This window comes from Desmodus rotundus, chromosome 6, assembly GCF_022682495.2.
Source record: "Desmodus rotundus isolate HL8 chromosome 6, HLdesRot8A.1, whole genome shotgun sequence".
Lineage (NCBI taxonomy): Eukaryota > Metazoa > Chordata > Mammalia > Chiroptera > Phyllostomidae > Desmodus > Desmodus rotundus.
Window position 1 is genome coordinate 142,099,324 of NC_071392.1, and position 26,260 is coordinate 142,125,583.

Here is a 26,260-nt window from a genome sequence, read left to right on the forward strand (position 1 = left end):
TATCAATCTTATATTTTACTTCTCAGAGGATAGTAAGCATAGTTGATTATAAAATATGTCTGATTATTCTAATAGCTTGAGTTCCTAAGGGTTTGTCCCTATTTTTGCTTTCTTTTTGTTCATTTTTATTTATATTATTTTATCTTCTGGTATAACTGGTTATTTTTTATTTCATGCTGGACATTGTATTTGCAGATTTTTTGCAGAAATAATTTGAGGCCTAGGGTAATGTTATCTTTTTTTCCCCTAATAAATATATGGTTGCCTTGTTGTCCTAGCAATCTGTCATCATTTTGGTCTAGTTTCAGAGACTGATACGACTTAAAGCTAAATTGTCATCCCCGCCCATGTAAGGGTGAATTGGAGTTCACCCTTACTCCCATTGGACAGATCTTGGGTCAAACCAAAGTGATCATATAACAGCCTCTTTTTGCTGCCACCAGTGTTTGGTGCCAAACTCTAATCCCCAGATTCATATTCTTGCTTCCTCTAGTTTAGCTGCTTCCTCTAGAACTGGTCAATGTTCCCAGGGCAAAGGTTTGCTCCAAGCACAAGGTTGACCTCCCTGTGTTTCCTCCAGCCCTAGATCCTGGCTCTGTAATCCTTTACTCTCTTGTTAGCTCTTGTTCATCTTCAAGCAGGTGTCCAGCTTTCCTAGTTGTCCTCACTGGGACCATTGGTCCAAATTATATAGTTTCTCATTAACACAAGTGGAAGTCCTGTGCCTTCTGAGAAATTGACAGATGTACCCACAAGAGGTTGGAGTCGGACCGTGGTCCCCCCCTTTAGTTGGGTCACTTCTCATTTCCATTATTCCAGCCACTGTCAGCATTAGGGATTGAGACTCTTGCCTTAAACCCTTTCTAAAACAAAGTAGAAGATAAGCATTCTAATAAGGCACTACTTGGCATTCCTGGGTTTATGTCTTCTACATCTGGCTTTATAGACTTGGGAAATGAAGGCTAGTTTTGTTGAGTGGTCTGGCTTTTTTAGACTGTTTTTCTGGGGGAGAGCTCCTAAAGCTTTGTAGGGGTTATCGTTCGACTGTCGGTGTGCATGGGAGAGCTGGAGCGTCTAATGGGCCCACAGCTGCCCTGTGAGAATGGACCACTGGACTGTCCTATCCAGCAGAACACCTGCACTGAGAGCTGGCCTCTAGTCTCAGTTGTGAGGTGAGACTAGGATAGTGTTGAATGGAAACGGAGGGCAGGATGACTTTGGAACAGATGATGTGCATCCCCCAGGGTGTGGCATCCATGCCCAGGACAGCTGCAGTGTAAGGAGGATCAGTGCCCTCTGGGGTCTCAAGTAAGGTGAACACGAAGGCACAAAAAGTAAGGTGGGAAATACGGCTCTCCCTGCCAGTGATCAGGAATCAATAGGCCTTGTCTTCCTGGAATGGAAGAAAGCCTACAAGGACTTCCAAATTCCCTGTGGAGACAGAAATATGTGACCCTAAAAAAAACCAAAAACCAAAACAGAACAACTGTCCTTTGCTCAGTCTAATTCAGTGAAAAAATTCTGAATAGAGCTACTCTATGCAAAATAATCTCTACCTCCAGGGAGAAGTCACTTTTCCTGGTTGTGGTTGAGAGTGTGGTTCTCCAGAACCAGGCTGCCTGGATTCCAATCCAGATTCTCTTATATACTAACGTGGTGACCTTGGCAAGTATTTACTTTCTCTGTGTTTTAATTTCCCCATCTTTAAAATGGGAATAACAATGACACTCACCTCAAAGGGTTGTGGTGAAGACTTTAAAAAGCAGTGAGTATAAAGTACCTCAAACAGTGACTGGCATATAGATGAACTCAAATAAAAACTGTTACGTATAATTAAATTTGTTTTCTTAGTATAACTATTCAACAATATTTAACAAGTTTATCTTGTACCTCTCAGCGCCCTGGGTTTTCTTATCTCTGTTCTACACTCTTTCATTTAAACTTCTAAACAGGCTGTCTTCAAAAGACTATTTCTTTCTTAATTGAATGTGGGAATTATATTGGGAATTTCCAAATCTTACTGCTCATTTCAAAAAGATTTTTGAAAACACAAATTTCTAGGATCCACCCACAGAGTTTCTCAGTTAGATCTGGAGTAGAGCCTGGGAAGCTGAATTTTTAAAAAACGCTGCTAGTAATTATGATATGCAACCAATATGAAAGTGCTGGACTGTAGTGTACCAATTGTTAAGTAGTCACGCGTTTTGCAAACATACTGGTAAACCATCAGTATCTATTGCTATGGTAGGAATGCTTACACCATAGACACTAATGCAATGTTTCTCTCCTGGAGAGCTGGTTTACTGCCCACCACAGGCACAATCTTCTCAGCTCTTCGCATTTGGAGTGTGTCTGTCTGACCCAGATTGTTTGGGGTGCAAAATCTCCACTGTTCTCTGAGGTTTGACTGATTGCGGTTTGGGTCTCCCAAGCAATGGGCTGCGGCGGAAAGGGCTTTCAGCTCCACATCCCTGCGGCCATAGTCGAACACGGTTCTGTGTGAGGCAGAGCTGGAAAACTGCCTGCTCAGTGGGGACTCCAGGTTGCAGATGTGTAATAGCTGGTTCTCACAGAGGTTTCAAAGTTTCAAGCAGCTTTTTAAAAACCATGGCTTTGCATATGAAAATCCAGCTTCTTAGCTTCTGTTTTAGAAAACATGGGAAAATCTGGACCTGTTTTTCTCTTGACACACTCTGGCTGCAGCAGAGTGAACACTGGCAGGAAAAGTGTTCCATCACCTGCCGTGTGCTCCTCCGTGCTTCCTGCTGGCCCAGGGGCTTGCAGCTCAGGAAAATGGTGTGCTTCTCCAGGAAAGGCCCCTGGCCTGGGTTTAGGAGGTGTGAGCCTGTCGTTGTGATTCTGCTTTTAACTCATTGTGTGACCTTGGCCAAGTCACTCTCCCTCTCTACGCCTTAGTTTCTTATCTGCAAACCAGGGAACCTGCTTGCCTTGTCTGCCTCTCAGCAATGCCGGAATGATCTGAAATGGGGTAGTGGGAGCCCTTGATTGCCAGCTGCAAAAAAGTAAGGAATGACTGCTAAATGTTGATTTCTGTTTTCTGTTATTTATACTTTTGTGGAACTGAATGATTCCAGAAAAAGTTCTGATAGGAGAAAAATCTTTGAATGTGTTGAAGTGCTGAGATTGGAAGGGGAGAGTGTCTCATGGAGAAAAAAGCACAGCAAACAGAGATACTAAACTTGCTGAATCTGTAGTCTTCCTGAGAGAGCTTGGGGAACATGAGAATTTGAAGATGATATTATTAACCACCCCTATTTTATAAATAAGAAAATATGGGCCCAGAGGGAACATGGGCTTGGTAATCAGATCTGTTTATCAGTCCCAGAAACATGTGCCTTTGTGCATGTTCCTTAACCTCTCTGAGCCTCTGTTTCCTCATGTGTAAAGTGGGAATGTTGGAATTTATCTTGTAATGCATTGTGAAGATTCAATTAGTTAACAGGCTGTAAGTACCTAAAACATATTGTAAATGTCCACTAAACAGCCGCTGCTATTATTAACTCAAATCAGGCACATGCTTATTGAACCACTGGTAAACTGGGAAGTAGTTAAGACAATGAGGCATATTGCCAATGCACGTTTCCTTACCAGCAAAGAACTTTTCATAAGGCGTAAGTGGCTCCTTTTACTTCCCATTGCACTGAGGTAACTCAGATCAGTATTTTTCCCAGCATTTGCTACAAGATCCATAGGACAGCCCACCATACAGGCCCATATCAACAACGCGTTCTGAAAGCCAGAGAAGGTATTAGCATTCCAAAATGTTTGCAGAGTTGGACCAGTATGTATTTTCCCTTCATAAATCCTTAAAATTCAGTCCTACTCAGCTGGAAAGGAGAAATCTGAGCCCAAAGAACACTTATTTATTTTTGATTTTCACTGCCTTGCATGCCTCTTTTCACCTCCGCATCTGAATATCACAGCAAGAAGTGCTCAACTTCCTCTGGGTTCCTGAAGGCTGGAACAAATTAGCATTCCTGAAGTCAGTTCTTTTTTGGACTACACTCATTTTTCCTCTCCCAACAAAAATTTCTGTTCCAGAGAGGACTTCCTCAGCCACTCCTCTCCTAATGCAATTCTGTTTGATTTCCACCCGGCAGCTCCTGAAAGGAGCTGCTGAACCACACACACCTCAGCAAGCATTTCAATTCCTGAGCACCAGCTTTCCGGCAGGAGCTATTCCAGACGCGTCTTCATATCCAGTAATCATGCATTTAACCAAAGTGATTGACGTATCATTTTTTCCCTTCTCCAATGTTTCCAGCCCATTAGTCTTATTTGTCTGCCTTGCAAAGGCCTCCCCCGGTCTGGATTCCTGCCAAATCAGTGAACGTACAAACACATGCATAAGTCAGACACACCTACACGCATATAGATGTAATAGGTACCAAGTCTGTATCTGTGCTGAATATTCAACATTTCATTTCCAGACTTCACGTCTCCACAGAAGTTTTAGTCATCAGCTCCTTTCCTTCTTTCTTATCTCCCTGTCTCCTTCCTTATTTCCCTCTCTTCCTTCACTTATTTATTTTTTTCTACTTTTCCCAGAAATATCTACTTTGGGGGATTAGCCATCATAGAATCTCATATTCTTCAGTGTTAAAGGGGCTGGAGAGAATATTTTATTTTAGATTTTCTTTATTTTTAGAGAAGGGTAAAGGGAGGGAGAAAGGGAGGGTGAGAAACACTGATGTGAGAGAAAACCATCAATTGTTTGCCTCTCTACGCACACCACCTGGAAAGTGAACCTGCAACCCAAGCATTTGCCCTGACAGGGAATCAAACCAGTGACCTTCCACTGTACAGGGTGACTCCCAGCCAAATGAGCCACACTGGGCAGGGCCGAGAGAATATTTTATACACTCCTCTTCTTCACTTTTGAGAAGTCCCTATGCCAGAAGGAAATCACATGCCGTCAATGGCTTTCCTTTGCCCTTAGGATAATTTTCAAGAGCCACACTCCCCAGCCAGCAGTGCACGGTCAGGACCCTGCCCACAGTGTTGACGGCCGCTCCACCTCAGTCATCACCAGGTAACCACACAAGCCCTTCGGCCCTGCCTCGGGGCCTGGACACGTGCTCTCCTCCCTTCCCAGGTGGGCCTCCACACACAGGCACACGGGCCTTCTTCCTCGCCGCTCACCCTGTTTATTCTTTAGGTCTCACTCGAGCTGCACTCCTCTGACCACCACCCTCACCTGCCCATTGCCTGCTTGGCTCCCATCACAACGTGCAATCATGTACGTATTTGAGTGGTTAGTTGTTTAATGGTTCTTCACCCATTAGAAAGCAAGACCTCTAAGGGCCGTGACCTTCCCTCTTTTGTCCACTCCTTCTTCAGTGCCCTATACAGTGCCTGGAGTATGATAATAATAATACATATTAATAATAACATAATAGTGTCTGACATTTTTTCGAAATGTGCTAGTTTTAGGCACGCTATTCAAGGATTTTTTTTTGCATGCATTGACTCACTAAATACAACTATCCTGTGAGGTGGGTGGGATTATTACCCCATTTTGCAGTTAAGGAAGCTGAGTGGCCAAGTCACTCAGCCACGATTATAGAGCCAGAAAGCAGCAGAGCCAGTTCCTAACCCAGGCATTGACTCTCAAGCCTGAATGCTCAATGAGGCCATGCTGTGCTTCTACTAAGCACTTCATTAATAGTTATTGAAACAATAAATGAAAAACACATCCACACTGATTAGTAGCATAACTGAGGTTAAAACCTAAATTGCTTGATTGATAATCCTCTTTCTATACAAACAGACAGCCTCTCAGGTACCAGCAGAATGTAGTAGAAAGACAGAAGATGATCAAGAAACTCTTCTGTAGCTGATAAGCACTATGGGAGAGACTCTGTGGTGTAGATTGCGGAGTGAGGTGGAAATTATCACTTTAGATGCAGGCAGGACCCAGTGGCAGAGGGAAAAACACTGAATTGGTTGAAGAGGTCTTAAGATAAGGAATCCAGTTCTCCAGAAACATCAAGTGGGTTTACAGTTATGATCACTAACAATTTAGATCATTCTTATGCTTTGGCTGATGTTTTTCAAACCTGATTCTAACGTGTCAGTAACCATAAAACTGCTGGTCAGAATTCTAGGACAAGAGCTCCAAGAGTGTGCCTGGCTCACTGCTGTATTCACAGCATATGGAACAGTGCCAAACTCATAGTAAGTGCTCAATAAATATTTGTTGAATGAATTCATGGAAAATGTACACCAGCAAATTCATCAGTAGGCATGTACCGAATACCTGTTATTAAGTTTGTGTAGTTCAAGACACAATGAGGAACACGACGGAAATGAGACGGATTCCTTTCATGGACAGGCCAGAATCTAGGAGGACCTAGTAGTACCTACCACTATCAGTAAAAGCCATCGTTATTGGGGAGTTGCTTTGTGTAGGTCCTGTGCTATGTCTCTTTATATATTATAAGGTTGTTTTTATACTTGCAACAACCTTAAAATGATGGCCTTACTGCTAATCTTCACTTCCAGACATAGAAACTGAGGTTTACAGATGATAATTTCTCTGGTTTTTTTTTCAAAGTCACAAAGCCAGGAAGTGGTGGAGCTTGAACTCAGCTCGGTTTGACTCTGGAACCAACTATGCCTAATGTATTCACCCCATTATGCTGAGGTTACCATCTATGGGTGAGAGGAATGTTGGGACTATAAGAGTTGGCAGTATTGCGGGTAGAGGCAGGGACAGAAGCAGCAATACAAGTAAAGCTACTCAACCTTTCCACATAAGCATATGCTTGCCTGGGTCTGAAATATTCCCATTCTTCACCTGCCACCCCACTACTTGGTGTTTAGGTCCTAGATTCAGTGACACTTCTTCTTGCAAGGCTTCAAACACCCTGCAGAGCAGATTAGCTGTGCCTTCCTTTGCACTCCCTTTGGAACCTTTTCTGACTCCTAATCATAATGCTCTTTATCCTGCATTCTAACCACCTGTGTTCCTCCAAGATATTGTGCCCTAGCACAGTACCTAGTATATAATGTGCTATTTAATAAATATTTATAGAATGAATGACTTTTAGGTAGAACTTGTTACCAGATGAAATTCAACTAATATACAACAGAATTCAAAAGGAGAGCATTTGGGGGCATTAACTGAAGCTTCAGGACAAAGAACCTCTGAAAAGTTGAGTTGGGGGGGTGCACACACAGCGCCACATGGCTCAGACACAGTAGTCACCGTGGATGAATGGGCATGCCATGCACAGTCCCAGATCTGCCAGCGGGGCAAAGCTTGTGTACATACCCACAGGTGGCAGGGACTCTCGTTCAGGGACCTGCTGTCACTGACACCTGTGCTGCCCCCACCTGATGCTCACAGGCTTCTCAGGCCCATGATTGGGGTTGTCACTGTGGTAAAGCTGAGCCCAGAGCTACATATACAGCTAATCTTGTCAAAATGTCAATTCATTTGAAGAAAATTCAACACCACAAAACTTCCTAACCAAAACACATGGTATTTATATCAAGAATAAAATTGTTTGGAGAAAACCTCTTTATTCTGCTAAATTATGATGGAGGCAGAAGAACACGAGCCATGGAAGGCAACCTCTTACTCAGAATTATCTGACGTGGACCTTCAAGCCCACTTGAATGGACCCATTGGTACTAATCCATGAAGTTAATAGCCAAGAAGCCAAATCTTAAAATCCATGATTGGCTGACTGATTGGCAAGGTAAAGAAAAGAACTTTAGAGGATGTTTCCAGATGTTTCAAATCATTCATCAGCTTACTATTGGCCCTGAAGATACTCTAATGATTGCAAAAGATGTCATTCAAGAATTCACAGATGATGGTGTTAAGTCCTTGGAACTTGACAAGGAAGCTTCTGAACAAGGAACATACCAAAGAGAAAATGCTACAGGAATGACCAGAAGACATGTGTAAACCGTACCTGAGGGTATGACGCAGTCCAAAACAGCAAACACAGACGTTGCTGCTGGGTACGTGACAGCAATGCACAGAAGAAGTGGCTCTTCCATAGCCAAGGGCACTGTTAAATTTCCTGCAGAGTTCTTCCTTCCTACTGAGGAGACAGTTCTTGGCCTTGACCACAGTGGAGACCCTACGACAGGACAAGAAAAGACTTCTTGGAACCACTTTTAGGAGCTAAAATGCAGTTCTGAAGTTGGCATTGCATTTTTCAGAGATGCCAGACAAAATACAAAGAAGGAAACGCACGGGCTCCTAGATCTGCTTCCTGACAGAGTCAGGCACAGGACACTCCCCAACCCCTCTAAGGGGAGGCCACTGTCAGGCAGTACCAGACACCGCTGGACAAGGCTCAGGGCTTCGGGTTCTCCAGACAACGCTGTCCCTTCTCCCCCTGGCCTGTAGGTTGCAACCCATGTGTGAAGTAGTACTATTCTAAAAATATAAGTATTATTTAAAATTTTTTTTAAATAAAGTTTAGTTAGGGAGCATGTACTCATTAAGATTCCTGTCTCTGGATTTTTGGACTGTGTGAACCTAGGCAAGTTATGTACTATCTCTGAACCTCACCTTTCTCATCTACACCTTGAGATGATAAAATCTGGATTGTAGGAGAGAGGAAATGAGGTAACACATTCCTAAGTCAGCAGGGCGCTCTGTTCTTTACATATGCTCAAGTGCCTGTCCTGGCCACTGCTGCTGTTGCTGCTACTTGTCTAGTTTTACTGGGGAAAGTTAGAAGAATAAGGCATGTCAGACAGAAGGACACTTCTGAGGAAAAGCACAGATGTACGAAAAAACGTCCTGCCTTTGGGCATAAAGATGACTCACGGTGTTGACCAGAAAGTCAGTGGGTATTTAATGCTGGGAGATTCCTCTGAGCCAAGGAATCAAACACTCAAAAAATTAGAGATCTGGTGAGATCATGCTCCATTCCTGTTTTTAAAAGCCAGACATCAAAATGACTAGTCCAGGGTGTGTCTGAGTCCAGGATGTGCGAGTTTTCTGCCAAACATGCAGGAGAGGCTCTGCAGCAGCTGCCATTTTGTTCTCGGGAATCGGGTGAATCAGCCCTTTGGTCCCCTGGGAATGTGGGCTGCTGGTGCTTATTCTTTCTAGGGAAGCGTGGTGTGTCATTAGCCAACTTTTTTTATTTGGAAGTATGACACCGGCACTGCCTCTGCTTCTAGCCATCTAGTCTTTTCCTGAGGTTTGCTGAGCAGAAACATGAAGAGCTGTGATTTGGTCCATGCAACTGGGATCAGGGAGAGTGGGTGTGCAGGAACACATGGTCCCTTAACTGGTCCCCTTGCCTTTGAGTGAACCACTGACTTTCAGCCCATAACACAAGTAAAGTGTACTTAGGGGAGGCCATTCCTCTCATCTCATACCTGCAGTGGGTCTCCACGGCCGATTGAAACTGCTTATCCTTCTCTTTATGTCTGTTATTTGGGTCTGCCCTCCTTTCTGTCTCCTCTCCTTTAAGTCCTGCTGATTCACTCTGCACCTGCCCCCCTAAACAGCTGGCAGCACTACCCACCTACCCCTCCTGCCTGTCACACGCACACCATGTTTTTGGCTTCTGATTTTCCTCAAACTGTCTCTTAAACTTAGAATGCCCACATCCTATTATGTAATTATCAAAGGAGCCTAGATTTATGTGTGGGATGGAGATAGCAACAACTTGAGAGTAACACAGGATTATTTGGTTTCTGGGATATTGGTTTTCTTCCCAAAGATAACGTATTCCATTTGAAATTTGGCTTAATTTTGTCACTTTACAAAGGGTAAAAGTGGACGGACTAGAAATGTCTGCGGGGCTAGGATGGAGGGGTTGGTAGGTAGAATCTAGGGTTTAAACTTTCTAATTAAGAATATTACTACCCATGGGACAGTTTGCGTTTTATCTTACATGCATTTCCATTTCACCAGCTTTCAGACTTTAAACAATCTAAAATTTTAGAAAACGTCAGTATATAAATGCAGAATAAAATGTTTTCTAAGCCAGGTGAAAGAATTACACCACTCTCGCACCCTGTGGGCATGTTGACTACAAAGAGGTATAAATGTGAACTAAGTGACTTAACGGGCTGTGTCACTGAACCTGGTCATTGGTCACTGAACCACAGACCTCAGACAGAAAAAGCAGCAAGTGAGTGGAGACTGGAGGAGTGAACAATGACTGCTGACAGCAGGGAATGAGAGCGGGCAAGGAAGGAGGGCCCGGCAGAGACTATAGACTCACCGAGTGTGAAGCTGTCTGGGAACCAAGACAAACAAACAAAAAATAAAATACCCGCCACCTCAGGAGCCCTCAAAGGAGTCATCAGCTACACTAATGATACCCATTATTAATCAGCAACCAGATAGCATAGGCCTTCTATGCATCAGGTTCCACTCCAGGAAATTAAGGAGAATAGGGACAAGTATAAAATACAGGGTCTAGCTCCAAAAGTATTTACCATCGGTGACGCTGCCACACTGCCAAAGTAAAGTTGTGTATATTAAGCTCTTTTTACAAAAGCAGGGGCACGTATAGAACTAGGCTTTTCTCTTCAAAATATGTAAGATTATTTAGTCACAAGAGAAATTTGTTTACTACTTTTTCAAAGATGCTATTTTCTGACAATGCTCATAATGGAAGCACTTCTAAATAATGACCTCACACAGCTCACTCAGCTGTCCCTCTCTGCAGACTTAGATAACACGCAGCCATGACCTCACTTAGGCCGGGAGCAGATCGTAACAGCTTGATAAAGCTGTGCTCAGAAATGCAGTTTGGTTTAAACTGTTTTCCCTCTTTACTGATAACTTCTTTAACAAAAGGAAATGTCTCACTCAAGGTGCTCACTTTCCCCAAGATTCTGCAGGAATGGGGCCACTGCAACTATGAGTCATTAGACGAAATGAGAGTTGAATCCTGAAATGGATACATCAGGAACCTGCAAACTCAATTTGTATTTAAGGCATTTGAACACTGTGGTTATTTTATTTCACCAAGCCAGTCATGTAGAGTAGTAGAGGAGTCTGAAGAGCTTACTTTCAAAAGGCTGATTTAGGGCACTGTTCCCATGGGCAAGACCTCCTCTATAAAGGCACTTCAAGCAGCTCTAAAAACTGGGTGCTGTGACGTGGCCCATGGTACTGGGGAGAAAGATAGATTGCCGCTCATGGAAGGTGTAGGTGAGGGTGAGCAAGCATCATGGGAGTCTTATCAAGGCAACAGGGCACAGCCAGGAACAGCTACTTGTCGAAAATGGAAAAAGGAATATGTATTTTTGTCTCACTGTCCACAAAATTTCTTTTAGAAAAATAATGAGTAGGAAAAATTAAGAGTGGGAAAATGCTACTACCATTGCTTGGCCTTTCTGGACTCTTAATATCTGAGGCTGGACAGGACAAACATGGTGAGAACACTGAATTCGGAGGCAGGAAATTAAGTTCAAGTGTAGGCTCTGCAGCTGACTGTTTGAACTCACTGTTGACCTTCAGGACATTCCCCTATTCCAGACCATCCACCTCTTGCTTATGATATAAGGCAGCAGCCCCCAACCTTTTGGGCACCAGGGACCGGTTTCTTGGAAGACACTTTTTCCACAGACTGGACGGGGATTGTTTCAGGATGATTCGAGTGCATTATTTTCAAGCTCACCTCCTACTGTGCGGACCGGTTCCTAACAGGCCCAGACTGGTACCCGTCCCCAACCTGCAGGCTGGGGACCCCTGATAAAAGGGAATTAGATGAAGCCTCTGTGTTTCTTCCCATTTCTGGCATTCTACGGTTCCAATGATTAACTAAAACAAGAATCATGTTTTTTAATGTTTAAAACACAATCAACTGTATGCAGTGAAGTGACCTACAAATTCTGCTTAACTTTAAATGTGAATTAGATGCAAATACAGAACAAAATATTCAGGTGAAAATCATTACCCTCTGTAGATTAGGAAGTATAATGTGGTTCTTTTGCAGTGTGAAGAACGAATCTTACACAAGCTAAAATAAGCATTGAAAAATGTAGGGAGAACCAGATACTACTGTGGTCTAAGTTTTCTCCCCTTTAGTGAGACTTTTTCTTTTCTATTTTTGCACCCATGCTTAGAGAGAGGACAAGTGTCCCTGAGATTCTACATGGGACAATGGCACAGGCACTTGAAGGAACATCAGATCCCCTGAGCACAGTTATAAGTAACACCATTGTTATGACATCCATAATGTCATAGATACATACAGCCTGCATGTACATAGCTAGCTGGCTGCTGGTTAACCTGAGATAGCACCTACCTGTCCTGAAAGAAAGAAAAACTTATCCAATTGTCACACATGGACTGGAGCTAAGAAAAATAGCCCAAGAGCCAGAGAATTCGTACTTATTGTGTGCTACAACTTGTGTTAGCACTTGACATATTTTCTTTCACTTAGACTAAAAGCACCCTATCATAATACAGTTCTGAAACATTATTTGATTTTCTGATGCCTACTGTAAAACAGGGAAAGTGAATCTTGGAAGGGTTAAGAGTAAGGCCTCCCAGCCCGTAAGTAAGACCAGCTGAGAGTGAAAGGTTTGGTTTCCTCACCCCAAGTCCAAGTTTCCACCCTGACTTTGCTGTTACTTGGCTGTGGTATGTGAATCAAATTGCTTAAGTTCTTGAATCTAAGTTCACTCATCTGTTAAAAGTCACAAAAACCAACTAACCAATCAAACCAAAAAGTGAATATATCACCTCTGCTCTGGCTCCATGGTTTGTGGCTGGTCTTCACAGGGCATTGGGAATGGTGCCTTTCACAGTCACAAAGCACAACGGCCTTGGACTCTAAGAAGTCCATGTACAACGTCAACCTTATGTAAATCGTATTATGTATTTACACATCTGTATTGTTTGAGAAAAGAGTCCAAAGCTTTCCTGATGCTGTCAATGGAATCTGTATTTTCCCAAATGCCTAAGAACCTTCTGATGAGTAGGTCTCTTTATCATGTCTTCCAGCTCAAAGCACCCACAACAATCGGAAATGAATTAAGGTTTAGTACATGAAGGGAGCCCAAGGCAGAACTGACTCTTGCACAGAAACTATGTGGTGTCATGGAAAGAGACCTGGCAATGAATTGAGGATTCTGGGTCCTGGTTCATTCTGCCTCGTCATTCAAAGAGACATGCTAATTCCTGCCTGCCTTCCCTGAAGCAGTTATTTTAAGAATCAAATGTGATAACATAGACGAAAGTACTCTGGAAAAACATAAAGTATCCTGCAAAAGTATGGTATTAACTATGAAATATTAAAGTATCAAGAAATTTCACTAGTTGTCAACTGAGAAAGAAGGAAAAGTTTCAAGCTCCATCAGCAAAATTTAGAAGCCTTGTTCTCATCCTTCAGCAAGGTCCTGCAGCTGACACTTAAACGTGTAAGTTTTCTTGACTTTAATGAGAATTAGTTGCAAGTGTAGCTTGCAGGATTCAGAAGGAGATCATCGCCAGCCTGGGAGCTGAGAAATAGAACTAATGATATCTTCCCCAGGCAAGAGTGTTCCTCTTTTATCTCCTTTATTCTGTTAGTGGTTCCCAAAGAATGGTCCAGGGCCAGCAGCATGAAACCTGTTAGAAATGCAAATTACCAATTTCAACCCAACTGACTCAGAAATTTCAGAGGTGGGCCCAGTAGTCTACATTAACAGACCTCCCAGGCTAATACCTTGGCCATGGGTACTCAAAAGAGAATGGTGGGGCCTCAGTGACGTGGAAGAGTACCTAGTATAGGGCCCTACAAGGCTGGAGCCAGCAAAGTTTGGGCTGGTGGTCAACAGTGTTAGTGACCTTGATAGGTGTGGCCCAAAACATACTTAAATAGGCCTCTTACATATATGGCCCCACGTTAGGTTTTATGAGAGAAATACGGCTCTATTTCAAGGAATGCAATTCTCTTAAAATTTAGAAGATAACTGATAACTCTGGCACCCTTGGCAGCTGGAGAATAACAGCAATCCAAAATCAAACCATGCACATGTAAAAGTTAGCTCTATAGTAAGCTTTCTTCTCTGGGACTCACAATGATGGAACATAAGAATATATATGAAAATAACCCTTGTTTATTGAGCATTTATCATATGCTTAGCACTGTTCTAAGTGATTTTTATGTGTTGATGGTGCTACTTATTTTAGCTACTTTTCAGAGAACAGAAAAGGGCCCACACCCTTTGCTGGGCTCTGAAAAACATAGCTGCCCACAGGAGCTCACACACCAACCAGGGAAAATTAAAAGAAATGAGCCCATTGACTCTCCAGTGAGAAGGAGTATGAAGAGCAAGTTCAGGCTGTTTGCAGAGGCCTGGGTGAGTCTCCTACACTCAGTCTTATGTAAATAGAGGTTTCTCAAAGGGGGAAGTGGCCTAAATTTACATTTCTGAAGGATGAGAGGATTGGTCATTCCAGAGTGGGGAAATCTGAGACTTAGGGCACTTGGACAACTGTACTCCAGGTCACATATTGAGTAGGTGGTAGTGTTGGGATTTGAACTCAGGTCAGGCCAATTCCCAAACCCTTGCTTTTAACCATTATGGTGAGGCCAGAAAATAGGTGTTATCAAGTCTGTCAAGTCTGATAAATTGGTAGTGGCTCCCAGGAATGCTGATGATGAGGACTCTGAGGCCTTGACTGGGCTCGACTGGAAAGAATGCCATGATCGATTAGCGAAGTCTGCCTTGGGTGCAGGAGAAGGGAGTATGTGTGTCACGCATTTGCTGACCCTGCACTACACGGCACGAAGAGGGAGAGACCTGCAGGGTGTTTCTCGCTCAGATTGTCCCCAACTTCAAGGAAAGTACAGCTCAACAGAATCAGCAGGGGCTTATTATACGTTACTAGGTGGTAGTAAGTGACAGCTCCGGATGTTATAAGCTGATGGGGCATTCAGTGAGAAAGGGAATAAAGTTTTCTTTAAAAAGTGAAGACATTGATTAAGTGTTACAATGAAAAACAAACAGCAATAAAGCGCAATCAATCTTATAAATCCACTACACTTCAAAATTTATAGGCCAATTTGGTTTTCATTTTTACCTCTGTAACTTCCATCAGCGTGGAAGGTGTTGACAGGACAGAAAAGTGGCACTGTTGGCAAGTAATGGGATCCACATGCGTCACGACAGCTCCATCATGCCCAGGGGAGGCTTAAATTTAGAAATGCCACCCAAAAAGTATGCATTCAATATAGCCAATGGCTCATCTGTGGAGTCGTTTGGAAACTGATGTAAATCAGAGGGATTGAGAAGGTGGCTCGTCAAGCAAGGATAAGAAGTTAGAGCCAAATTTGATTTACACACCAACTGTGTGGTTCATGGTGTCTGTAAGATGGGTGTGTGAGCTCTTTGAAAGCTTATCAAATATCGTTTCCACCGTATATTAAACCAGTATGCGAATTAAAATAATACTAATGAATAACAACAACAGCAACAAACACCACCAAATTGGTCCCAATAATCAAAAGGAAACAGACAGGCACCTCGAGTCAGTCAGTAGCTGGAAATTACTTCCAAATAAATTTCCTTTGCAAAAAAGCATTTTTTCTCCCTGTCTCACCTTCACATTTAACTGTGGTGAGTACTTTTTATCCTCGACATTAACATTTTTTTAAAAAATGACTCATGTATTGGAAATACAGATCAAAAGAAGATGACCTCCCCCAGAGTCCCAAGGTCAGAGCCGCTTGCCATCTGGGCACCCCTCCCCAGGAAGGCTGCTGTATGAAGGATCACCTCTCATGAACCATGGCTTGGTGAGCAATGTGCCCCCGCTTTCAGAGGCTTTCTTTGTAGTTAAGGGCAGCCTTGGCGTCATCATCTGAACCAGCAGCCCCCCACCCAGGGCTGCGTCTGCTTATTCAGCTCTTCTAAAGCCCCACCCACAACCGTGAGAAAGTAGTTTCTCTGGTCCTCCTCCCCCAAGGCATTTACATCAGAGAAGATATCTTACTTTGGAAGACGGCATTTGGCAGTACCAGGAATCAAAACATTTCTCTGGTCGAGTCATGCTGACCAGCACAGAATTATCTCTGATTCATTTTACATTTTAAACATTGCCTGAAACCTCAACAAAGGGGAAGCATGGCAGTAGCCAGTGGAAAAGAGGCTCTGGAGGCACAAGTTCACAAGGACTTGACCTTTTCTCATCACCCCCCTGCACCCCCCAGATTAAATAACCACATGGAGAACTACTAGAAATGGCATCTAGGTACAGGGACCCTGTGCATCTCAGTATCTTCTGTGTACAAACACCAGTGTGAAGAAAGTGTTCTGGACCCCAATATTTGAGGACTCCAGCTTAGAGTAAGTGTTAAATGAAAAGGAAGAAAACCATTTAAAGGTTTTCACTTAATACATTAAGGACCCAGAAGTTTCTCCTTTGCAGGAGACTCCTGATCCATTCATACAGCAAAGAAATACCAAGTCAGTTCAGAAACACTGCCTATTGGCTATGTAATTTATTCATGTCCTTCATCCCTGGTAGGCTGCTGGATAATGTACCTAATACATCTCTATTCTTTGAGCAATACTGTTGCTGCAGCTTAGCTGTGTGCTGTCAGTTGTTGCATTCTTCTGTCTTTACTTTAGGTATGGGCTGTTTTCTCCTTCGGTCCGCGGAGAGAGCAAGCCCAGTATTCTGGATGGAGCCCAGGGTTGCTGGTAGTGTTGCGATCTGGTTTCTATTCCTACTGCTGCTGCCATGTGGCATGCCTTTAGACCAGCACCTTTCCCTCTCTCAGCAGCCCAATTATCCAGCATCGGTGTAGGACGGCTGATTTCTAAGGCCATTCCCACTAGGATTTAGTGGGAACTAGAGTCCTGGGGCCACTTGAATTCAGTGTAACTAGGATTCGGTGGCTGCCTTCGTCTTTGGCATCAAGCACTACACTGGGCACTGCCACGGATATGCTTACGTTGGAGCTCTGTCCAAGGCCACAGCACTCCCAGGCAAGGGGGGAGTGGGCCGAGAAAAGAGAGTTTACAGAGATCTCCAGTGCAGAGCAGAACACACTGTGTGCTGTGAGCAAAGTACAAATGATTACAGGGTCCAAAAAAGGCAGAAATTGTGTCTATTTATGAAAAGTTGGAATAACAATTTACGGCATTTCAGATGAGCCTTGGCAGAAAGAGAATTCAAACAGACGCAGAGTTGTTTCTATAGCAACATTTACTGGGCCTGTATCTTGCTGCCAGCCATTATTCTGAGCACTTTACACACAATAGCTCATCTTTTGAGATTAAGATTCTGATTATTCCCAGTTCTGCATATGAAGAAACTGAGGCATAGACGGTGTAAGTAACAGGCTAAGGCTCATACCATAAGCAAGTGGCAAGTGCCAGGATTCAAACCCTGGAAGGTGGTGCCCACACCCAGTATCAGTCTGGAGCTTCTACTGACTCTCACGTATGGGAAGTCACTGAACCTGGAGATGGGAGGAGAAGGCCTTCCTACTGCACAGATACGTTTTGTGGCCCTGGGCAAGTCCTTTCATATCTCTGATCCTCCACTTTCTTCCTTGAAATAGCAGTGACAGGTACTTGCCTCAGTGGGTTGCTATAATGATTCAGCAAAATGGCACGTACTATAAAAATATTTTAAGTGATGCAAAGTCCTACATAATTTTAAATAATAGAGGAAAGCAAAAGGAACAGCATGAACAAAAGTGGGGAGGTGGTAAAATGTAGGCACGTAGTTAGGGCAGAATAACGATCTACTTTCCCCATGAGTAAGTGCTACTTGATGGGTTGGATTAGAGTTTCTTCCCAACTGTTGCACCTTGGGTAGTGGTTTCCATCCAAGCTCTTGCTGCCTCTCCTCTCTACCGGCTATGCTAGGCCTTGACTCTGCTCTCTCAGTATGGAGAATAACAAATCTAGCCTATTTTCCTCATGCTTTGTACTGCTGAAGCTTACCCCAGAATGCCAGTGCAATTCTCATCAGCATTTGAGTTCAAAGGCAGCATTTGAAGGAAAGGACTAGACCCTTAACCCTCATTACTAATATAGACATTGGCATATTAATTTTAGCAGAATTAGCTCACGTAGGAGTAATGCTATGGGACAGTTAGAATGGAGTGGAAACTTGTCGGCATAAAGAGATAGGCTCATCTCAACAGTGTGTGTGAGCCAAAATGTGTTGTGGTTGTCTTCTCAATACTGGGTAGAGCAGCATCTTCAGATGGTGCCCAGGTTACCATAGGGACTGGAGGGAAAGCTGAAATGCTATATAGTGGTTAAATCTAAGAAAAGGGTTGTAGCTCAAGGGACACTCAGTAGGAGATACACTGGACTAGGGTCAGAAAATCTGAGTTAGAGCCCCAGTTTGGCTGATTTTTAAAGGATTGACCCTGGAAATGTTATTTCCCCTCTCTGAGCTTCAGTTTTCTATTAAATGGCACAATTGATAAAGATGCTCTCTAAAGCACCTTCAATTCTGAAATCCTAAAAACATGCAAGTTATTTTTAAGCAGAAACTTAAGTACAGCTATTCTTAGGCTCCCAACTAGAAGCTACATGTGATTTTGCATTTCCTGCTAACTGTAGAGGTGAAATTTTCAGCTGCATGTTGCTCTTCTGTTTCTTAGTAGCTAGATGATGTGTTTACGAAACATAACCACAACCACAAACATAACTCAACAATGCAATAATAGCAACTGCAGCAACAGATGCAATAGTAGCCAAAAAGGATGCTGCGAACACATTTTAAATGCAGTTAATTCTCAGAGCAGCTCCACTGGGTGGGTTCTATTACGGTTTCTGTACGCAGCTGAGGAAGCAAAGGTTTCAGAGTGACTAATTAACTGGCCTAAGGGACAGAGCACAGAGTTTTACCCCGTTTGTCCATCATCAAACCCTGTGCTCCAAACCAATCAGACACCCAGCCAGGAGTGAACATAGGCATGTGAAACTGAGTGTCCCAGGTGGCCCTTGAAGCCTCCCTCCCTTGAAAAATGACCCCTAAAGATTTCTTCCTTTGGAATCAGAGCCTTTTCCCCCCAGGAAAAGAGAAATTACTAACTCCAGTGTAAGACAAGCAATCCTTCTCCTGAAATGATGACACGAGAGTAGACAACCCTCTACTGGCCGAGAGAGGACTGTAGGGTCAATAGTGACATGAGAAAAGATCAGTTGCCCCACCTCCTCAGTTATCTGAGTGAAACTCCACACGGGAGTGCCAGACGCCTGCCTGACATTGCTCAGTGACCCTAACCATGAAAGGGTTCAAGGAAAAGTACATCAGAGGAGTGTCTCAGCCCATGGATAGGACAGAAGGGAGAAACCAGCTGTGTGTGCCAGCCTTACTTACGAAGCATCTGTTCCCAAAGCACTATTAGTTATTGTGTACACAGAAAGACTCCTAAGACAGCTTAGGGAAGTTCTTAAGGGAAGGGCTCACTATACAAGATGGGAGATAAATCCAGGTGTGGCCAGCATTAATGAAAGATGCCAAGTGCCATAATGAAAGTCTAAACAACTTGCTTTGCGTATAGAGTGGAGAGAGGATTGGACTCAATTAACTCCAAACCAGGCAGGAAGTGCTAAGTGCGCTAATGGAAGTAAAAGCTAAGAGCCTTGGGAGCCCAGAGAGGTTTGGGTTGATTCTGATTAAGGCTCTCACAGAAGCGGTGGCATTTGAGTGGGATCTTGAAGGGCCGGAACAAGTGGAGAAGGGCTGCGGTGAAATTCTCCAGTCACAGGAGAGTCAGCGCAAAGAGGAAGCCCGTTTGTCCATGTTTGCTTTCCTGAAGGCATGGTGGTTACAAGCATGAAGTTGAAGTTCAGACTGACCTGGTTTTGACTCCCAGAGTTGCCACATCTGTGTGATGTTGAACGTGGATATCTTCATCTGCAAATGGAGACCCTAGTACCTTCTCCACGGGGTTGCTGTGGGAAACAGGGAAATTGATGCATGTGTTTAGTAATGCAAGTGTTTGGTAAATGCTCTGTAAGTGATAGCTTTTACTATCTGTACTATTACTACTGCAGTGAACATTACGAGCTCCTCTGGGTAACATCTGAGGCTAACCAGCCTCTGCTGGATATCAGACAACTTAAAAAATTAAGTGTAGCTACATACTCATTTGCATTTGCCTTCCCTGTGTCTGTGTTTTCCTCTCCCCATATCCTGGCACAGCCAGCATCTCTGCCTACTCTTGAATCATGCCTTTGCTTTTTTGGTTTTGTGTTGTTTTGGTATTCTTGTCCATCCAATAGACCAAAGTGTTATTTTGTTTTCTACTTTCTTACTTGTGCAGCAAGGGTCTACAATGGAGGGTGAACTTTTCGCGGTATTGTCAGATCCAGCAGCAAATGCACTGGAGCCATTCACCGGCTCCACAGCCCAGCTTTGCTCTTTCTCCTATTTATCACTCTGCTGCTGAAAATCATTAGTGTTGGAACTGCAGCAAACTGCAGCCAAATCTTTTGTTTTACCAACGAAAACTGTGAGGCCCAGAGAGGAAAAGATCTGCCGAGTCCCAGCAGAGAGGCAGGCAGGTGGGCCTGTGCACTGGATCCCAAGGTGGGATGACACACAGGCCAGTGCGTCCTGGATGGCTTCCCCTGACCTTTCTGCCTTTGCTCTGGAGACTTGGGTTCTTTTGAGATAAAACACACTTCCTTCCCCCTTTCACCCCCTCTATCTCCCTCTGTGCTTTGGGTACAGCTGGAAGCATCAGCCCTCCTGGAGGCCCACACTGTACATGCAGTCCCTGATCCCACAAGGCATCCTCAGGACGCTTCCACAGCGCCGTGCACTGATGTGGGGCCTTCGCAGCTTGGAGCCCCCTCCACAGCCAGTGAGGTGAGAAGTTTGAAAACACTTTAAACTGCCTCAGTCAGCGGCCAGGAGAGGCAGGTGGGAAACGTCTGGGATGACCAACATTGTAGACAGTTGATAAAAATGAGGAGTCTGCGGCCTTTCCTTTCCCATTCCCTGGAGACCAAGCACATACACGCTTTCAATCTGATTTGGGGTGGGGACTTGGTTGAGGAGGGTTCTGAAGCTGCACCAGGGTTCCATGGGAAGGAATGCGAAGGCATGGATGAAGGTGGCACCTAGCATGGGTAACGGGAGGGCAAAGTATATACCTTGTATTAGGCATTTCTGCCTCAGACTTTTGAAAATGTGTTTGTCCTTTAAGACCCTTATCTTGGAAGTCTGCCCTGATCTGCCTCCTGAGGTACAGGACATGCTATACCTCCACTGTAGGGCTTATTTCATTTTCTCTTGTACAGTTTTTATTGGTGGTTTGTGAGTCTCTCTCCCTCATCACGTTAGAAAGCTCCTCTGAACATCAGGGGCCTTGGTTCTTATTGCCCCTTCCTGTATCACGGATGCTATGCTGAATCGACCCCTGAATTATGCACTGGGTGCAATGGTATTAGATACGCGGTAAGGTAGCTAGCATGGCGACCAGAACTCACACTGTGGGTCAGAGAGACACAGATCGGAATTTCTGTCCTGCCGTTACCAGTTCTGTGACTTCTGTCTCCCTGTGCCTCCATTCTTCTTTTAGAAAATTATAATACTAACAACAACAACAACAACAGTACTAGTGTGTACCCTCTAGGGCTGTTACAGGGATTCAAAACGTAAAGAATGTAAAATGTGTAGTCTAGTTCCCAGCATCAAAGGGCTCAATTATGCAAGAGGCTATTAGTAATATTAGAAATCATCACCAACATTATCATCATCATCATCGTCATCATCATTTGTTGCCACTGTTACTATACTGGTAAGAGGATCCCCAAATCCTCAATCAGTGCCTCTTTTCCTTATGTATGAGAGGGAAATATGCAAAGGAATACATTGAAGAAAAGAAGCCTAATGTTTATTACCATGTGGCTGTTGCACCAAACCAGACTGTGGGCCCCTATGAGCAGGAGGACCCATGGAAGCTTCTTTCCCTGAGGCTCTCACCTGATCTTGGCTCTCTGGATCTCTGCACCATGGGGACCAGCAAAGACCAACCCTCAGCAACGGGGTAGGGGGAGACTTTTGCCCAATATCTCCAATAAGACACGTTCCCACCTCAGATCTTCAGAGTAGAGGCTCCTCCTACTCGTGCTCAAAGCAACCCAAGGCCTGCACAACACCCTGAAAACAATCAAGCAGAGATTCCATAGCTCTAGCATGGCCTAGTCCTGGCCCTGCCACCTCCTTACTTGTCTTGGAGGAGGCACTAGGGGTGGGGTCACCCTAAACATACAAGTGGCCCCAGGAGGGAGGTTACGTAGTGATGTGGCCGTGGTAATGGTTGTCTTGTGTATGGGTGTGAGCAAAGGCAATAAAGTAATGTCCTAAGTGTGTATAAAACATATGGAAGAAGTCAGAACTTGAAATATAGAAACACACAGTTAGTAGTAACAGACTTGGTTCCGGAAATGACCGTGCTTAGGTAGTCCATGCCAATCCTCTTACTGGGAGAAACAAACGTCTTCGCTTCCGGAGGGAAATGGTCCACTCCCTTGTTTATTCATTTACTGGGCACTGACTGTACCTCTCAGTGCCAAGAACCGTGCTACCTGCTGGGTGGGCACGCTAAGAGAAAGAGAAAGAGAGTCAGCCCTCACAAACTTACAGCCTAACAGAGGGACAGATTATCAACAAGCCAACAATCACTCAGAGGCAGTGAAATCTCTCTTAACAAACTTCTGTTCAATTAGGCCATTGGACTGACCTGCATTCTCCATTCTGTCTGAAGACACCCCAGTTGACGCCCCAGGTGAGCTGGCAGCTTCTGGTCAGCAGTCTCTTCTCTGACCAGCCCATATACTTCTGCTCACATCAACGTGGTTGGAGGCATACTAGGAGTCAATTGTGTGTTCCCAAACCTACTTATACATCTGTGTTTTTATTATATTTGAGCAATGCAACTAAAAATTATGTAAACTGGTGAAATATGAGGGCAAAAATTTGTTTTATTTCTTTGGAAACTAAGTGAAATACTTTTTTTTGGTTCCTGTGCATTTTATTTATTTTTTAATATATTTTATTGATTATGCTATTACAGTTGTCCCATTTCCACCCCTTCACTCCACTCCATCCTGTCCACCGCCTCCCTCCCACATTCCCCCACTATAGTTCATGTCCATGGGTCATACTTATAAGTTCTTTGGCTTCTACATTTCCTACACTATTCTTACCCTCCCCCTGTCTATTTTCCACCTATCATTTATGCTACTTATTCTCTGTACCTTTCCCCCCTCTCTCCCCCTCCCACTCCCCTGTTGATAACCCTCCATGTGAGCTCCATTTCTGTGGTTCTGTTCCTGTTCTAGTTGTTGGCTTAGTTTGCTTTTGTTTTTGTTTGAGGTGTGGTTCTTAATAATGTACGCTTGCTATCATTTTTACTGTTCATATTTTTGATCTTCTTTTTCTTAGGTAACTCCCTTTAACATTTCATATAATAAGGGCTTGGTGATGATGAACTCCTTTAACTTGGTCTTATCTGAGAAGCACTTTATCTTCCCTTACATTCTAAATGATAGCTTTGCTGGATACAGTAATCTTGGATGTAGGTCCTTGCCTTTCATGACTTGGAATACTTCTTGCCAGTCCCTTCTTGCCTGTAAGGTCTCTTTTGAGAAATCAGCTGACAGTCTTATGGGAACTCCTTTGTAGGTAACTGTGTCCTTTTCTCTTGCTGCTTCTAAGATTCTCTCCTTCTGTTTCATCTTGGGGAATGTAATTATGATGTGCTTTGGTGTGTTCCTCCTTGGGTCCAGCTTCTTTGGGACTCTCTGAGCTTCCTGGACTTCCTGGAAGTCTATTTCCTGTGCCAGATTAGGGAAGTTCTCCTTCATTATTTGTTCAAATAAGTTTTCAATTTGTTGCTCTTCCTCTTCTCCTTCTAGTACCCCTATAATTCGGATGTTGGAACATTTAAAGATGTCCTAGAGGTTCCTAAGCCTCTCCTCATGTTTTTGAATTCTTGTTTCTTCATTCTTTTCTGGTTGGATGTTTCTTTCTTCCTTCTGGTCTACACCGTTTATTTGAGTTCCAGTTTCTTTCCCATCACTATTGGTTCCCTGTACATTTTCCTTTGTTTCTCTTAGCATAGCCTTCATTTTTTCATCTAATTTGTGACCAAATTCAACCAATTCTATGAGCTTCCTGAATACCAGTGTTTTGAACTGTGCATCTGATAGGTTGGCTATCTCTTTGTTGCTTAGTTGTATTTTTTCCTGGAGCTTTCATCTGTTCTTTCATTTGGGCCATTTTTTTTTTCTTTTTTGTCTTGGCGAGCCTTTTACGTAATGGGGTGGAGCCTTAGGTATTCACCAGGGCCAGGTACCACCCATTGCTGCACTGTGATGCTGTATGTGGGGGAGGGGTCTGATAGGGAGCAATGGCGCTTGCTCTGCTCTCTGCCAGTTTTAAGTCACTCCCTCTGCTACCCACATTCAAATTGGGCCCTTCTGATGCTGCTTCCTGAGTGGCAGGTTTGTGTATGTTCTACGCCCCTGTGGGTCTCTCCAACGAACTCTCCAGTGAGGCTGGGAGTTTCTCCCACTGCTGCCTCAACCCCCACGGGTGTTTTCAATCTGTGGTTTGAGGCTTTATTTCCCTGAGCTGGAACTTTGGGTTGCGCGGTCTGTCACCTGGTCCACCAGGGGTTGCCTCACCAGTCAGCTGCAGCTTTGCCCACCCTGCTCCACAATCTGCCACCTCGCTGGGTCCACCCGCTGCCACCTTGCTGCACGTCTTCTCCACCCCGGCTGCCCATCTCTGCCCCTCCTACCAGTCTGGATGAATGTTTCTTCTTTGACTCATTGATTGTCAGATTTCCACACAGTTTGATTTTCTGGCAGTTCTGGTTGTTTTTTGTTTTTAAATTTGTTGTTGTCCTTCTTTTGGTTGTGCGAGGAGGCACAGTGTGTCTAACTACGCCTCCATCTTCCTAAGTTGAATACTTTTGATAGACTCAAAGATGCATCACTTAAAATACTGTAATATTAGGTGTAGATAAGACAACACTAAAAGCCGGGGGGGGGGGGAATCTGTACTTACATTTATTTTATAAATGACTTCAAGTTCCCACTACATCAAAAGAAAGAAAAGTACATGTGCAATTAGGTGTTTTAAGCTAAAAGAAAATACCTGTTATGAATCATTTGTTGTGTGTGTGTGTGCATGCAATTATCCATTTCAACCATCTTTTTCAAATAATCTAATTGAGTTCACGTTGCATCAGATAAGAGGGCTTCTACTGTAATTGCAACTTGAATAAAGTGCTGTCAAGGAATCAAACTGAATGCTGAGACAGAGAAGAGTGGATGACCTAATCCGGGTGGTCACTGAAAGTTGGGAGGAAGCCAACCAAGCAAAAGTGGGAGAGGAGTTCTAGGTGGAGGGACAGCATGGCGGGGGAGGCCTTGGAATGTTGGAGAAGCTGAAGAGTAGAGGAGGAAAAGGGAAAAGATGGATGAAGCTGTTCCGGTCAGCAGGGCTCAGACTACGCAGACCCTTAGAGGTCACACAGAGGAGAGCAGAATTCATTCAAAGCATGATGAGAAAGCTCTGAGGGGCTTACGGGAACAATGTCGTGACAGGGTCTGATTTCCATTTTCAAAAGAACAGGTGAAGGATTTATGAGTGTGGGAAAAGGGAAAGTGGGCAAAGTGGAGCCAGGGATAAAGGAAAGTGACAAAGTGCAATAAGCATGCATTATGAGCAGTGACGAACCCTAGGCCAGGGTGACAGTGAGGGTGGAAAGTGGGAGTAGTGGATACATTCATGACATCTTTAGAAGGTTTAGATTCCTGTTTTCTTTAGTCAGTCAGCACGACCAAACCTAACAGCTCACTTTTGGAAGACATGTGACCTGATGGGGGGGAAACCCTACCACAAGTCAAGCAAATTGGTTTTCTTCTTCTAGTTTGATGTGTATTTGCTGCGCTACTCAGAGCAAGTCCCTAACCCTGGAAGCTCATCTGGATGAAGGGAGCAATAATGTCCTGTCCAGCCCACCTCATATGTGGGTTCGGCAATTTGAATAAAATGATGGCTTACATGTATATTATACATTACAGTGAAGTTTGGACTTAGGTGATCTCATAGCAGGTAAGGCAGGTATCACTGCCCTTACTTCACAGGGGGGCAAACCAAAATTTACTCAACAATTATTGAGCATCTACTACATGAAGATTAGGGTTAGGCTGTAAGACTTTATAAACAAATTAGAACCAGCCCTGCCCTAAAGGAACTCACAGTCTGATGAAGAAGGCAGACATGAAAATGTTAAGTTATAGAATATCGAGA

General features: G+C 43.8%; 1 protein-coding gene and 1 pseudogene across 6 annotated transcripts in view; both read left to right on the forward strand.

Annotated features, from left to right (window-relative positions):
* Positions 1-26,260, forward strand: part of GRIA1 (glutamate ionotropic receptor AMPA type subunit 1) — a 277,525-nt gene that overhangs the window by 100,182 nt on the left and 151,083 nt on the right. Inside the window, exon 1 of one of the 6 annotated variants that reach the window (XM_045185123.2) lies at positions 5,035-5,053. The exons of the other annotated variants lie outside the window; for them this stretch is intronic. The gene's annotated coding sequence lies outside the window, so the exon portion shown is untranslated. Of the gene's footprint in view, positions 1-5,034; positions 5,054-26,260 lie in introns of those variants that run through there. 6 annotated transcript variants of the gene reach the window in all.
* On the forward strand, positions 7,563-8,389 carry LOC112319689 (N6-Methyl-AMP deaminase pseudogene; annotated as a pseudogene).